The sequence below is a fragment of the Xiphias gladius genome, chromosome 4, assembly GCF_016859285.1.
Source record: "Xiphias gladius isolate SHS-SW01 ecotype Sanya breed wild chromosome 4, ASM1685928v1, whole genome shotgun sequence".
NCBI lineage: Eukaryota > Metazoa > Chordata > Actinopteri > Istiophoriformes > Xiphiidae > Xiphias > Xiphias gladius.
This window is the reverse complement of record NC_053403.1, coordinates 10,475,958-10,490,284: the sequence shown is the minus strand read 5'-3', so window position 1 is coordinate 10,490,284 and position 14,327 is coordinate 10,475,958. Positions and strand designations below refer to the sequence as shown.

The 14,327-nt window shown below is 40.6% G+C and overlaps 1 protein-coding gene and 1 long non-coding RNA gene across 3 annotated transcripts in view; one reads left to right on the top strand and one right to left on the bottom strand.

Moving 5' to 3' along the window:
• Positions 1-9,275, bottom strand: part of otofa (otoferlin a) — a 74,989-nt gene extending 65,714 nt beyond the window's left edge. The window contains 2 exon segments of the mRNA XM_040125045.1: positions 5,445-5,503; positions 9,243-9,275. The gene's annotated coding sequence lies outside the window, so the exon portion shown is untranslated.
• LOC120788857 lies at positions 9,131-14,122 on the top strand. 2 transcript variants are annotated; one of them, XR_005707317.1, is made up of 4 exons: positions 9,131-9,607; positions 10,644-10,719; positions 13,147-13,256; positions 14,027-14,122. It is a non-coding gene; the product is annotated as an uncharacterized LOC120788857 (long non-coding RNA). The 2 variants fall into 2 exon arrangements; XR_005707316.1 differs by lacking the exon at positions 14,027-14,122 and having other exon boundaries at positions 13,147-13,314.
• The last annotated feature ends 205 nt before the right edge of the window (positions 14,123-14,327 follow it).

Below are 14,327 nucleotides of genomic sequence, written 5' to 3'. Positions count from 1 at the left end.
TGCAAAAACAACTATTAATAACAGTAGTTACTGACAATAAAAAAAAGTTGTTACTCCAAAATACTACTCCTAAATGGAAATTAAATCAGTGAAAAATTCAGTTTTACTTTCACACACTAGCAATATCACGCTCTTGAATTTGAGTGGTTCTGCAGACAGGTATGAAAATCTTTCTCCACTTAACTCTAATAAAACTGCAATTACCTCCCCAGTTTCTGCTGTGGAAGACCAGATGGTGCAGAGATAATGAAGAATGCACTCATCAAGTAAGCTGCTCTGAGTCCTTGAAAACAGACAGTGCTGTGCTGGGAGATAACATTCACCCCTCTATTTGAAACCTTTCTGCTGAGATGGACTCTTTCTTTTTTTTCTCTCACTTCTTCTTTCCAACAACAGAAGCTCAACCTTCTGTTCATCTGGTGCCTATTTGTCCAAATATGTTGTGTTACAAGTGGCAAGGCAACAGTCTGAGCTGGGAGTTGATCTAATTTAAAATCATGTATTTGTGAAGGACAAGAAAATCTGCGAAAAATGGATGATGACAGATATTGTTAGAGCAGATCAGCTCCAACACAAACAAATGCACTCTTATCATAGCTATACTGGACAGTACCCCCAAAAGGGCTACAGCTAAACATGTCTCACCTGCTGTTCACTAGGATCACGCAATTATAAGCAAATCAAACATTCACTGGGACCAGTTCTTCTAAAGGAAATCTATTTGGCTTTATTTCAGTTGGTTTCTAAGTTGGATGCTTTGAGACAGAAATCCATTCAGACATAGCTGGGGAGTGAAACCGTTATTTTATGTAGAAACTTTAGCTAAAGACACCTATTGTTTGAACCGACTGGACTATGTGTCGTTCAAGTTTTCCATTTTTCTTCATATTTGGTTGTCACAGTACCAGATAATATGTTATAGTTCAGTGAATTTTCCGTGAATTGCTTTACTTGGTCTACTTGATTTTTTCTGCCAGTGTTTACAGAGGCAAAGTGTGAATCCTGAGAGACTCCCTAAAGCACAGGTGTTACAGGCTGATGCACATGGGCACACACATACACAGCCAAACAGAACTTGCCGCTTATATATTTTTGTTTTCCTAAGGGTTCACAACAATAAAGTAAAAATATAGCATTCCCTACAGAAATTATGTTTTTGTTATCCGTCTGTGTGTGCATCTATGTGCCTGTGCACATCAGCATACCTGTTTAATTGTGCCGTACTGTCATTTGAAATCCACAATACTAATGCATAAACCACAGTAAAAATAAAAAGGCAATAAATTAGGTTCTATACAGTAAGTTTTCCAACTGTAATTTCTACTGTACTCATTTTGGCCGCTCAAATTTCTGCTTTCAACTGACCTCCAACTCTAAGCAGGCAAAGAAAAGATTCTGCTCAGATCATAATTTATTCAGTTTACTCAGAGATGGGAAAGCACCTCCCTGGAGCCGCCCTGAATCTTAAAAACTGGTTTTTAGCACCATTAATATTCCAGTTCGTTTCTAGTCCAGAGACGGCTGCTACTAATTTTCTACTTCCTGGTGGTCAAGTCATTGGTATGCAACAGCTTGAATATGACTTCCAGAAGTCTAATGCATGGTTTTTTAGTCTCCTCTGTTTTATAGGATATAAATGCTGCTGCTGGGTATGATGTATATTAGTTTAAAAACCTCACCCTGATAGTGATATGCTCTCATATAAAAAATAAGCCGTACTCGAGGCCACTAACTCCCCAAACTTGATTATCAAGGAAGTCTGGGAAATTCTGTGGAAGTGATTTCACTGTGGTCTCTTCGTATTCTCTTTGGTAAGCCACAGCACACCCTGGAGCCTTAGTGTATTTGGCAATTAACAAAAATGGACTGACTATATTAAATGTATCAGTAAAAAGTTCACTGACAATATATTTTATTTGTTTTTAGTCTTTCAGTCGGTAACAGTAACCGCTTTTAACAAATACAGCATTCCTAAAGTTTTTTATGGTCATATTGAGGCTTTCACAGCAGTTGGTTAAGGGCAGGGAAAGACTGTCGTCTGGTTTAACACAGAAAAAGTTCACAATGACTTCGGACACTATGTGTTTATTAACATTTGACCAAAAACACGATCTCTCTCTAATTTTAACAACGTGCTTTCGTTGCCTTATCCTAACCACAGACCGGAATCAGGATGCACACTCCAGGCTCTGGTGTTACCGTTGTGCGTTTTGTACATCCGCCATCCACCTCCCAGAGACTCCAAGAGAGTTCATAAATATCGCGCTTCTTTCATCCAAAAAAACAAAAACCAAAAAAAAAACGTTGCCTCTGAACATAATCCAGCCGGCCATTACGTTTGTCACCACAATGTAATTGGGAAAACAATTTAGTAATATATAAACATGATTTCTAGGAGACAGGGTTGCCCAAGAGAAACGGTTAAGTCTGCGGTTTGTTGGGAGCAAATGAGGAAGTATTGTGATGTTTTAAAGCCACAAAGTTCACAGAGAAAGAAGGTCGGAGTGTATGGATGGGTTAATAAAACATTGGAATTTAACAAAGGAGACCGCTGTTTGTTTTAGACTACTCATGGTCAACATTGGTTTCTTTTAACTACGAATGTGATCGTTCCTTAACCTTAACCAAGTGTTTCATATTGTAACCGTGAAGACAAAGGTCCCAAAGGTCCCCAAACCGTTTTGTGTCTAAATCTAACAAAACCTTAACCATATTGTTGTCAAATCATAAAACATATTTACCTTTCCAACTGTGATTTCTATCGGCTTTGGAGAGCACAGACAACCACGTTGTGACATCCGATCAGAAAACACTTACACATGTTATTCTAGAGAGCATGGACAAATGAAAGATATAATTTGGAGCTAGCTACACAACTACTAAAACCAGTAAGGGATGCGTTTCACCAAATCCGCAGTATGCAAATGTGCGATTTGCAGCATGAGACCATTTCCTCTCACTCTTTTACCCGTTTCACAAATCAGAACAGTGGCCATGATTGCGACCCCTACATGCATATACCACAGCCCTGCAGGACTATCATATGTATCTGCAATTTTTGGGAGCGACATTCGTGAAACATAACACTGCCACCATTTGTGACACCAGCTGTGCGTGCACAACGCCATGAAAAAGTCATGGGATTCAGAATTCTGTGCTGCGTAATCGCAAGACTCTCATTAAAAACTCAGCAACACAGTAACATTTACTACACCGTAGGGCTGGAGCAGCTGGAAAAGGAATATTCTTGAGCTCATTATGTTTGAATAATAATTCCCTTTGCCTTGTCTCCATAGTTCAAATCTCTTAACATCTTGTTTGTAAGCCAAACAAACACACATTCCTAATAAAAATCTGGCATGTACCCTCTCTCTTTTGAACCCACATTTTGAAATGGACACATACACGTGTACAGTAGCTATTATATATCTCTAGACCCATTCTCAGTGAACCCTGTGGCCACATACAGTACTTGCAGGGCTTTCTGTTCTTTGTTCCATTTATGTCTAGCTAGTGAGGGGGGAAGCCCTGGCGTACTGCAGCTAAAAGCCAAGTCCCACCATGGAATGAATAATGAATACAGATTCCCTATACAGTCTATCCGCTCTTAGTTCAAAGGAGTCCTGCTTATTCATGCATAAAGCAACAAGACACACAACTCTATGCTAATGGCCCTCAATTCCAGGGGCTGGACTGAGCTTACTGAGCCATGCAAATGTTCCAGTGCTGAGGGTGACTATGTAAGATGAGGAGGATGTGACGAGGAATTGCTCTAAAATTTGGGTTGGATGGGGGCGGCTAGGGAAAACAGTACATATACGCTCGGGCACCAGAAGCATGCAACACACCCAAACACATTATACACACAGTTTAAGGAATACTGGAAGCACAAGTCATCCCATGGGCAGCCTGGACATTTTATTGATGCTGAGTGATTCTAACGACCTCCCGAGCAATACAGGAGCATCGGGTCAGGCTGTCACAAGAGATTAGTGCCAGCCACTCAGTTCTATACCAGTTACTGTAGTCAGGCCTCAGGGATAATATAATGCGCCATTATAAATATTTCTGACAAATTTCTCAGTTTTGTCTATTTTTCAGTCTTCCACTTCACCAACAACACTACACAAACTGTATGTGTGTGTGTGTGTGTGTTAGCCAAAAGTATCCAGTCATTTAGCCATTTTCCTGATTACACTGAAAACAAAAGCTCTGGTTATCAGCAAAGGAAGCAGCTTTCTGCTTGTGAGTGCATCATAGGAACAATGTTTTTCTCTGCAAAAGCAAGTAGCTCATAGAACAACAACAAAAAAAAAAAAAAAAAAAAACTTTGGTAAGGCTTCCCCTGGGAAGGTACTGTATGTTTTTGAGGCACTTTCTCTTTTGTTGTTCTTATTTAATTCCCTGACTCTATCCCCTACCTCTTTTCTGTCTCCTTTGCTTCTGCTCTGTGAGGATTTCTTCCAGTATTTCTCTCTTGATCCCTCAGCCCACATCTCTTTCTTATTTCCCTCCTCTGCTCTCTTATATGATTTTTTGCATTTGAATCCATCATTATGCTGGTTTCTAAGTGTGACAGAAGTCTGGGAGAATCCTATTGGGAACATTTCCCAGAATCCCACAGCAGCCAATGTGAAGAGAGACTGACCAACCAGCACCAGAGGGGCTCAACTGATTCCCTTTTGGGTTTCGCAAAGGTCTGTGCTGTTGCTCAAGATAATGTGAAAATTAGTGGACTTACAGTATATTGGAATGGTAAAGAGTTCATATCCACTGAACTTTCTTTTTCAAGGTAGAAGGGAGTTCTAGTGCAAAAGGGCTATTTAAGGGACCAGCTCTTCATCACTAGAGCTGTGGAGTGTCTAATTTAATTGCAACAGAGCAATTATTCAGTGTCATGCATGGGTGGAGGCCACTACCTCTGGCTCACCTCTCAGACCGTCCTGATAGGACATCAGTGAACAGTAGAGGGCCATTAGGAGACATTTGGCAAAACATCAGCCATTTGCAAGTGAGAACGAGTAAGATTTTTCGATCAGAACAGTATTGAGGAAATTAAGACATGATCCTTGGGTGGTTCAGTTGTTAGCACTGTCTTCTTACAATAAGGATGAGTTACTGGGTTGAGTTTTTATGCTATCTCAGTGTCTGCATGGGGCTTCTCCATTTGCTCCGACTTTCTCAGACAGTTGATGTGAATGTGAGTGAATGTACATGTGAAATCTTAATGAACTCACTCGTGTCTAAAATTACATAAATTCACTGTAAGTTTCATTATGTGATCACTTAAATCTGAGTGCACACGTACACGTGCATTCAAGGTTAAAAAAAAAAAAAAAAATCGATTCCGGAGAGGTTGTGGTTTCTATTTAGTCAAGAGATAACTGCTGATTGGTCATTATCCAGGTGTGTATGTGTGTTACAGAGGAAATGAAGAGACTGACCTCATTAAAGTGGGCCACCTCCTCACAGTTCTCTGCCACACGGCTGTAGAAGGACAGACCTGAAAGGTAAGGAGGAATTCTGTGGTTAAAAATGATTAAATGGTTCAATAATGACATTGTGATTACTGTGACTTCAGTTCGACTGGGTGGACACAAAGCATTAGGCATTTATAAAGTCCCAGTTGCAAAAAAAAAAAACTAAGTACATTTACACTAAGAACATGATTTCTGTCTTGTCTCCTATGCCTTTTTTGCCTCCTGCATGGACAATGTACATTCATGTTCTCTTGTAAATCACTTGTCTTTTTGTTTAACGATTAAAATAAAAAATTTAAAAACACAGAAAAAGCTAAGAATGTGAATGCAGGACAAGTAATGGAGTATTTTTACATTGCAGTATTTCGCCTTTTTCTGAATACTTCTTCCACAACTGTCATATTTAATACATGAATCAAAAAATGAATCATCAATTTTCTGAGAGACACTGATCAAGATTGTCCTATTACTTTCTAATATCAGTGTACTTTTGTCACATTAAAGACCAGTGAAATGACAAATGAATGACTTAAGCAACTGAAAAACATACAAACGAGATGGGCTGTGTGAAGCCACAGGAGATGGAAGAGAAATGCAGACAATTAAAGGGCTACAATAGGACTCACTATGTGACAGACCAGAATCAGAGAAACCAATAGAGAGAGGAAAGACTTCAGCATAATTGAAATAACATAAGAAATTAGATTTTAGTCAGTGTTATAGAATCAGAATATACAGATTCCCACGTTCTCTGTTAACTGTCTATCACAACAGCTGTGTTGGTGAAGTGTGTATTCAAGGTTGTACACTGGGCAGAGAGCCATTCACTGTACAGCAACTTGACCGAGTCACGCCTGTGTTCATCTGGTTGCTCTGTGATGCTCACGAATGGTGTCGGACCGCTGTGTGCATCCTGTTTTGTCGCGGTAGTTTGCTTTGTGTGTGTATGTCTGTGTGTGTTTGTATGTTCCCATATATATGTACACACAACCCAACGCACCCACCCACACACACACAAGACTCATGCGACCTCATTAGTATAATTTTTCCGATAAAAGCTGCCCATTTTGAGTCTCGCTCATAATCTCTGTTGCACTCTGCCCCACTTTCCACAACCTTATAAAACCCTCTACCTTTGAAATATTTTTAGGAAAATAAACACCACTTTAATGTCAAAGACGGAGAGAGAGGCAATATTCCTCCTACATTATTCAAAACAGAGGCGTCACTGTCATTCCACTGTTTTCATCTAACTAGAGATGTGGGTTTAGAGACGTGGTTTTATGTAAGGTGCTCCACGCCAAACTAAAACAACATTCTGCTAATCATGTTGGCTTTTGCCCTTATTGGATGCGTGAGGAATAAAGTGATAGAGAGCAGAGTGAAGAGAAATAACCAACCTGTGGTGGATGAGAGAAAAGTGGAAAGTATTTAGTTAATCTAATTTAATGTTCAGGGTGTAATGAAAGTCTCCCTTCCTCCCTCTTAACATCTCATCTTTGTCATTACATTCTGTGATTTAATTTTACCTTATTTCCTGACTTATTTATGAGCTGAACATTAAATGGTTTAAATCCCAAACAGGTACCACAATTGAAACTAAACCCACGGTAAATGTAAATGTTTCAGCATGTAACGCATAAAAGGGCGCTTCAGGGAGGAAAAAGAATATAAATGAAGTCTACAGGATAGAGTAGACTGCACAAAGCTCTATTTCAGTCTCGGAAATAGGAAGGTACAGTTTAAAATATGACAAACAAAACTGTCCATTCAGCAGTGTGGATGTCAAGTGTCTGAAAGTTAGGAAGAGGGCCGATAAGTGGTAAAAAGAGTTGGAGAGAGAGAAATAGCTCATCTATCAACTGCAAACGAATATCTTAAAAAGTGATTATGACACAGTGTCACAAAAGTGGAAATAATGACTACATTACATCACATTAAACTTTGCTTGTGATCCTTCAGGCTACTGTACAGAAACCCAGCCTATAATCATCAAGAGCTACAGTGAGCAGCAGATAACAGCAAGGATTCATCAAAGACTTGTCATGAAATCAATTAACTTTTGCAGCTTGCCTTTGAAGATGACTTAATTTATTCAGTGTCTATGGTATCAGACAATAATGAACCGGCTTGACTGGACAGGAAACTGTCACTGTCTTCTTTAATGCTTTTTTATATCACATCTTGAATGCAGTCAATGCACTGGTTCATGGCTTTTATTTTCTCAAAATATTGGAAGTTTGATTCTGGGTTATGTCTGCTGTTAGACAACATTAGGTCTCTTTTCCTGTCAGACATAACATGTGGAGTCAGCCTAACATCCATACCATCTCCCACCACCAGTCTTTATAGAAGTCATTTATGGTTTGACATGCTCAGGACGGGCTGGGCCTTCCTGGCAGACTTCTTCCTCTACAGACAGGAATTTGCTTGAGCTGAAAGCACGCAGGAAGCTCTACTGACAGACTGCAGGGAGAAGTACAACTCAAAAACCCACAGCAGTGGAAGCGACTGGGGCCGCAAGACTGTAAATAGAAGAAATGCCACACAATATGTATCAAGTTTGGAATCGGGTGGTAATGAAAATACAAATTATTATGTATCGTGTTTCATAGAAGAAAGAAGTTGAGATGGAGAGAGTAGAAAAGGATAAATGGTTTCTTTTCAAGATGTGAAGAACGTAATTAAATTTCCCTCACTTACCATCTGTTGCAAAGGGATTGCAAATAGATATAATTGAAGACATCAGTCTATTTTAACCACTTAAATGTAAAATTACACAGTTTCATGGAATGTAACAAGCACTGAGCAATAAAAAAAACAGTATTTAAAAAAAAAAATAAGGTGGGTGTCCTGGTGAATCAGTGTACGATAGGTTTGATCCCTGCTTAAATCTCTCTCTCGCCCACCTTTCCTTTGAATCTCTGCTCTGTTATCTAATGATCCATAAATAACAAAAATGTATAACACACCCTTGACATCTGACCACTCAGATGAAGTGATTTCAGTTTTGTTTTTTTTATTCAATCTCATGCTTTCTGGGTTTTCCTAACAGTCTCCTATAAATAAAAAAGCGCTGTCATAAGGCTTTCATATTTGAAGTAACCTTAACATTAAGGGTTGGACTGAAAAATTGAGCCCCTACTTTCCAGACACGGAAAGACTTGATGAAATGTTATCTGGCCAGAAGAAAACAATAAAACAAAGTAATTTAGTGACGTGTGGGAGAGTATTCATGAAGCTTTGTAAGAACTTGGCAGAGGCTGGAGGTAAATATGTTGACAGTCTTATCTATGTTTCAGTCAGCTTAACAGGATGAATAACAGTAAGTTACTTTAAAAAATGAAAAACCTGGTGGATATTGAATAGAAACGCCTCACACGTTGTCACACACCCAGTATTTACTGTGGAAAACTTGCTATAACCAATATTATGGGGGTATTATTGCAGCAATTGCGTGTGGTGTGTTGTGAAACTGTATCTGAATCAGTTAGGGTGCACCGCAATCTGCAAGAGTGTGCTGAGGTTTGTGAACGTGTGCAAAAATGCCCTCGCACATTTTTTTTTTTTTTAAATATTCGACGTGTCACATGACCACATGAAAAAGACGCGACAGAGTTGAAAGTGGTCGCTCATGCTGACGAGCCTCCGGGAATTTTCACCTGACTCTGCCGCTCTCCTCGGCTTTACAGAGCTTTATAACGAGTTTTCTCTTAATTAATCGGCGGTGTTATATCCCGCAGGTCGTTTAGAAACACTTACCGTTGTTCTGAGGGTGTCTCCACAACCCCCAAGGACTCCTCTAACCACCTACATGTCAGAAATATTCCGTCAGCTGAACGGTTTTTGGCCCGTTTCCCAAGTTCCGCTCGTGTTCCCTAATCGAAACAAAGATGGCAGCCCGCCGGTGTTACACAATTTGTGACCCTTGTGTAATTACAATACATTTTTGTCGACAGCTAGCTATTAAAACGAAAAATGTGATAAAGTGTTATTTAAAATTTAAAAAAAAAGGGCAAACAAACAAACCAAAAACTTTACAGTGACAATATGGCTGAAATTCCCAATCAGGTCACAGAATAAGATGTGACACCGGCTACCTGGAGAGGAAACAACGTGGGAAACAGGTAAAACAAACAAACAAACAAACAAAAACCTTTTTTTCATCCAGTTGGTTAGAAGAAATATACCGTCTGAACATCGGTAAGTCTTTTTAAACAGCCGTTTTTTTCAAACATTGCAGGTTAATTTATTCGGCTACACAGTAAGAGAAATCGATGGTTAGCTATCTCTGGGGCTAGCGCAGCACCCAACATCAGACAGTTCCTAGCTAGTAGTTATAAACTAGTAGCTGGTGCATTTATCCGATAAAGAGACACACAGTTCCCACAGGAGTTCGTAGAGACCAAAAAACAGAGCTTGAAAGAGAGTAAATATCGGACTGACTTACTCCAAATGAATGATAATGTTCCTCTGTAACTGCTGAATGTGTAAAAGTAGCAGCTGTTTGCTAACAAGTTCGCCATATTGACTCAAAAGGGGAAGATATGTCAGTGTTTTGTTCAGAGCTTGATTCAGGGGCGTAACGATGAGTTACCTTTTCACTGAGGTTCGTTCTGTCGCCGCGATGAAAATCTGTGACTCTCTGCAGCTAATGCCTGAATATATATGGAGGGTCACAAATGTCTTGTTTAACAGCTATCAAAATTTGCATCCCTGTCTAAATAGTATGAGGGGCATGTCAGTATCGATTAAAATAAAGTGTGTGAAGTATGGTTATAACCGGGCAGGTGTGTATACTGCATCCAAAAGGTATTTACAGACATTTTATGTTAACTACTGCTTGCAAATGTTTTTTTTTATTTAATTTTTTTTTAATGGTTGGCATCTATCATCTGACCTGCAACTAGAAAGAAGATTTGATTTGGATGTCTGCCTTTTCTTTGTAACAGAAACCCCCCGTAATCACACAGAATATTACATAAGTGAATGCCAGTGAAAGTGTGCTGTGGCTTGAACTGAAAAGGTTTTGAAAAAGCATTGACTTAATCACATACTGCAGGGCAGAAATTGGGGTTAAAAAAAAAAAAGCGCATACACACACATCTTTACTTAGGCTATTTGGAATTATAGACAGATGAACTGCAGCAACTGTGCTTACAGCTGGACCAGAGGGAGGAAGAGGAAACAATCAAATCCTCGTCACGGATGTCACGGTTCATGTAATATCAAGACCCTGGTGAGTTCACTGCACCACAGAGCACAACGCTGAAACCCATCCTTTTGCTGAGTGCACAACCAGACACACACACACACACACACACACACACACACACGCACACACGAACACACAGAGCAGAGGAAGAAGGGAGGTAGGGGATGTTGGCTTTGTTATATCCTACACAACCATGGTGCTGACAAAAGGAGTCTAAGCAGAGATCAGCCGGGACTGAACACCTGTCATCTGTCAGCGAGTGGACTGGACGCTGTCCAAGGTGCTGAAACACACACTCACCTCTCTTCCTTTCTCGGTCTCTCACACACACACAAAGAAACGTAGGGTATCGACGAACGAGTGCACTGAACTCCCCTCGATTGGCAGTACAGCGCTACAGTGATCCCTGTTTCCTCTTAACAGCAGGACAGGGGGGCTGTGATCATGACCCTGTAGGAGCTGTAAAACGCTCAAAGAACCAGTGGGCCGGCAATTACCCCGAAGGTGTGACAAACAAGACCAACCGACCCCCACCTACAGTAATCAATGCCATCAGCTTAGTCAATAGTGATCTATTGGTCTATTTCCCTTATTATATATTTAATGAGTAAAAAGTATACATACCATTAAACACTGAGTGGAAATATCGAGTGAAAACAGTGAGAAAAATCCGTAAATCCCTAAATCATTTCTCTTGTGTGGTCACTATACATAACTAATAACAGCCGATTCATGAAATATCCCTATAAAGGCTTAGAGTTTAACTGGGATTTGTGTGTACCCTGGAAGTAACCTCTTAAATCCAACATCTAGTGGAGACATCGAGTGAAAACAATGATAAGAAATCACTCTAATGTCACTATATTCCCAAGGAGTTACACTTCTGTGTGTGTGTGTGTGTGTTATTGTAAATATTTAGTCTTATTCATTTAAAAGTCCTATAAAAATTTAGGGATTTTTGTGTATCCTAGTATCGTTTTGTATTTTAGGATTTCTATATTAAATACGTTAGTTAGTGATGGAAAGGCGCGGAGAGATCTATTTTGAAAAATTGTGGTCCAGTTTTCTTCTTTGGATATAAAGCGCATCGGTACATCAGGGCGCAGCGCGTCCCCGGCGACCACTGATCCAAGAAGGGCTTCCCCAACTTTTTACGCAACCAGGACCGCTGGTTATCTGCCGTCGTCCGGTCCTAGATCAATCAGATCAAGGCACGCCACACAGCGTGCTTCAGTTTCAAGACATACCCACAGAAATCTTGCGGGTCACGGTGCCCTACCTCTGAATGTAACTTTGGCGATCCTGTCACCTTTCCCCCGAAGGTGAGCGACCGTCTTCAGGTGAACCATTAGAGCCATCATTGGTCCAGCCTGACAGGGGGGGGAGTAGTTTTACTCCACGCAGAGGAAAATTTAACCGCGCGATCTGTGTTTAATGGTCTTCAGGTGCGCCTCTCCTCGCGTCTGGATTCGCTGGAGCCAAAAATCCCCTTTTCCACACGAGCAGCATGTAAAACACTTTACATTTGTTCCGGCAACCAAATGGGCGCATTAATCAAGACCATTTCCTCCTGCTCCGGGGCTGCGGAGTGTATCGCGCATCTCTGAGCTGGCACTTGGTTTTACTCTGCTCGTTGTACAGGAAGGGCGGGCGGGCGGGTGGGTGGGGTGGGCTACAGCGAGGGGATGGTGGATGCTCTAATTTTAAAATCTTAGTCCAGCCCTGGGATTTGAGGGAAGATTGCTGCCTCCTTTTTTTTTTTTTTTTTTTTTCCCACTGCCTGAAATGTACTCTACAGTCATGCGCCTACTGTATATCTTACCAGCTTCACATTCTTCATCTTCATTGCAGACCAGCCTGGACCAAATCAGTTAAGCAATATCTAAATTATATTCAGCTATTTTAAATTCGTCAAAGAGAGACCATTCCAAAAAATGTTGCTATGGATAACAAAGATTTAAAACAGAATGCAGATTTATTTTTCTTTAATACAATAGGTTACTAAATGAAGATTTTAATGGTAACGGCCTTTTAGTTTTATGTCATATCCCATTTTAAGTCTCCTTCAATAATGCTATGAAGATGCTGTCATGTACGGTGTTGTAGGGTTAGATTTCATTTTACTGTGTAAAATACAGTTGCCAGGCAACTCCTTTTTCCCTCATGGTTCTCCTTGAGGATGCCCGAGGTCAGGGGTCAGATGAGATGTGCTTTGCCAGTTGGTCCCGGTCTGGCGCTGGGCAGTGGTCCTTCTTTCTATCTTGGTAACAAACAACGGGAACCACAGTCTGGCTGGTGCACTGAAATGCATGTATGGGTTCCAAGGAAAGACCAGCAGGTAAGCAGCTGTGACAAGGGTTTCCAAAACAGCGTCCAGGTACCTGTCCCTTCCTGAGAGGTTCTCTAAAAGAAAAATTAAGAATAATTACTCACCAGATGTTATATTTCCAGGAGTACCACAGTTGCACTGATGGCAGCAGGGCATCTTCTGACAGCGCTGTGATGTTTCTTGTCCTCAGCATCCCAGCAGTGACATTGTCGGACCATCAGCACAGCTTACAGTATGGGCCCACTAACACAAGGACACCTATGGCACATATGGCACCTTTTGTATGCGGGGATGACAAAAGAAATAAAGTAAAACTGATGATAGAACTGGAACATGCCGCTCATTTTGCTTCAACTCCATTCACATAAACTCCGCTGGACGGTCATGTCTTTGTACAGTATAACAGGCCCAATTCATCACAAGCATCTTGTCTCTCCACCCGAAGGAATTAAACCAGGACCAGACATAAATAAACTCAGATTTAGTGTAGTTAGTATACTGAGCTGGCTGAGGTGTTATCTGAGGAGCAATCCAACCCTCTCTCGCTCTGCGTGTGTGTGTGTGTGTGTGTGTGTGTGTGTGTGTGTGTGTGTGTGTGTGTGTGTGCACCTGAACGAGTGACAGTGTCTAAGCACATTTGCAGGTTTGCAGGGATAGAGTGAAAGACAATTATCTGCTTTGATAGGATTGGTTTTTTTTTTAGTTTCAGCATTCTGCTGACTCATGCACATGCTGCAGTAGTGTTTGTGTGTGTGTGTGTGTGTGTGTGTGTGTGTGTGTGTGTGTGTGTGTGTGTGAGAGAGAGGGAGAAGCTACTTGAGACTCAATCAGCAGCAGTAATGAGTTTAAGGTTTTAATGGCAGAGACCATATAAAAAAACAAAAACAAACTTCAAGTAATTTATTGGCCCCTGGGGACCATTAAGAAGATCAGTAACACATGTATTGATTTGGTGGCAAGTTTGGCTGGTACATATGATTTTTCCACGAATCTTTTTTGCAGTGCAGATAAAGGGCCAAGCCAACAGAGGGAGGTGTTGGTCAGTATTAGAACCACCTGCAGAAAAGCAAATACTGGGGTCTTGTTCTTCTAGAGCCCACACAGGCACAGATACAGCAGATATATAGATAAAACATCAATACGGTAAGTCCACTACTTACCATATTTATAAACATTGTGTTAACTATATACGCTCCAATTCTGACAGTTTGAATGAGAATGTTACTGATAGATGATTAACCTCTGAGCTGTGAAGACTCTCGGTTAAAGAAATATGAGCTCAGTAATTGCCCATCTGTCACAT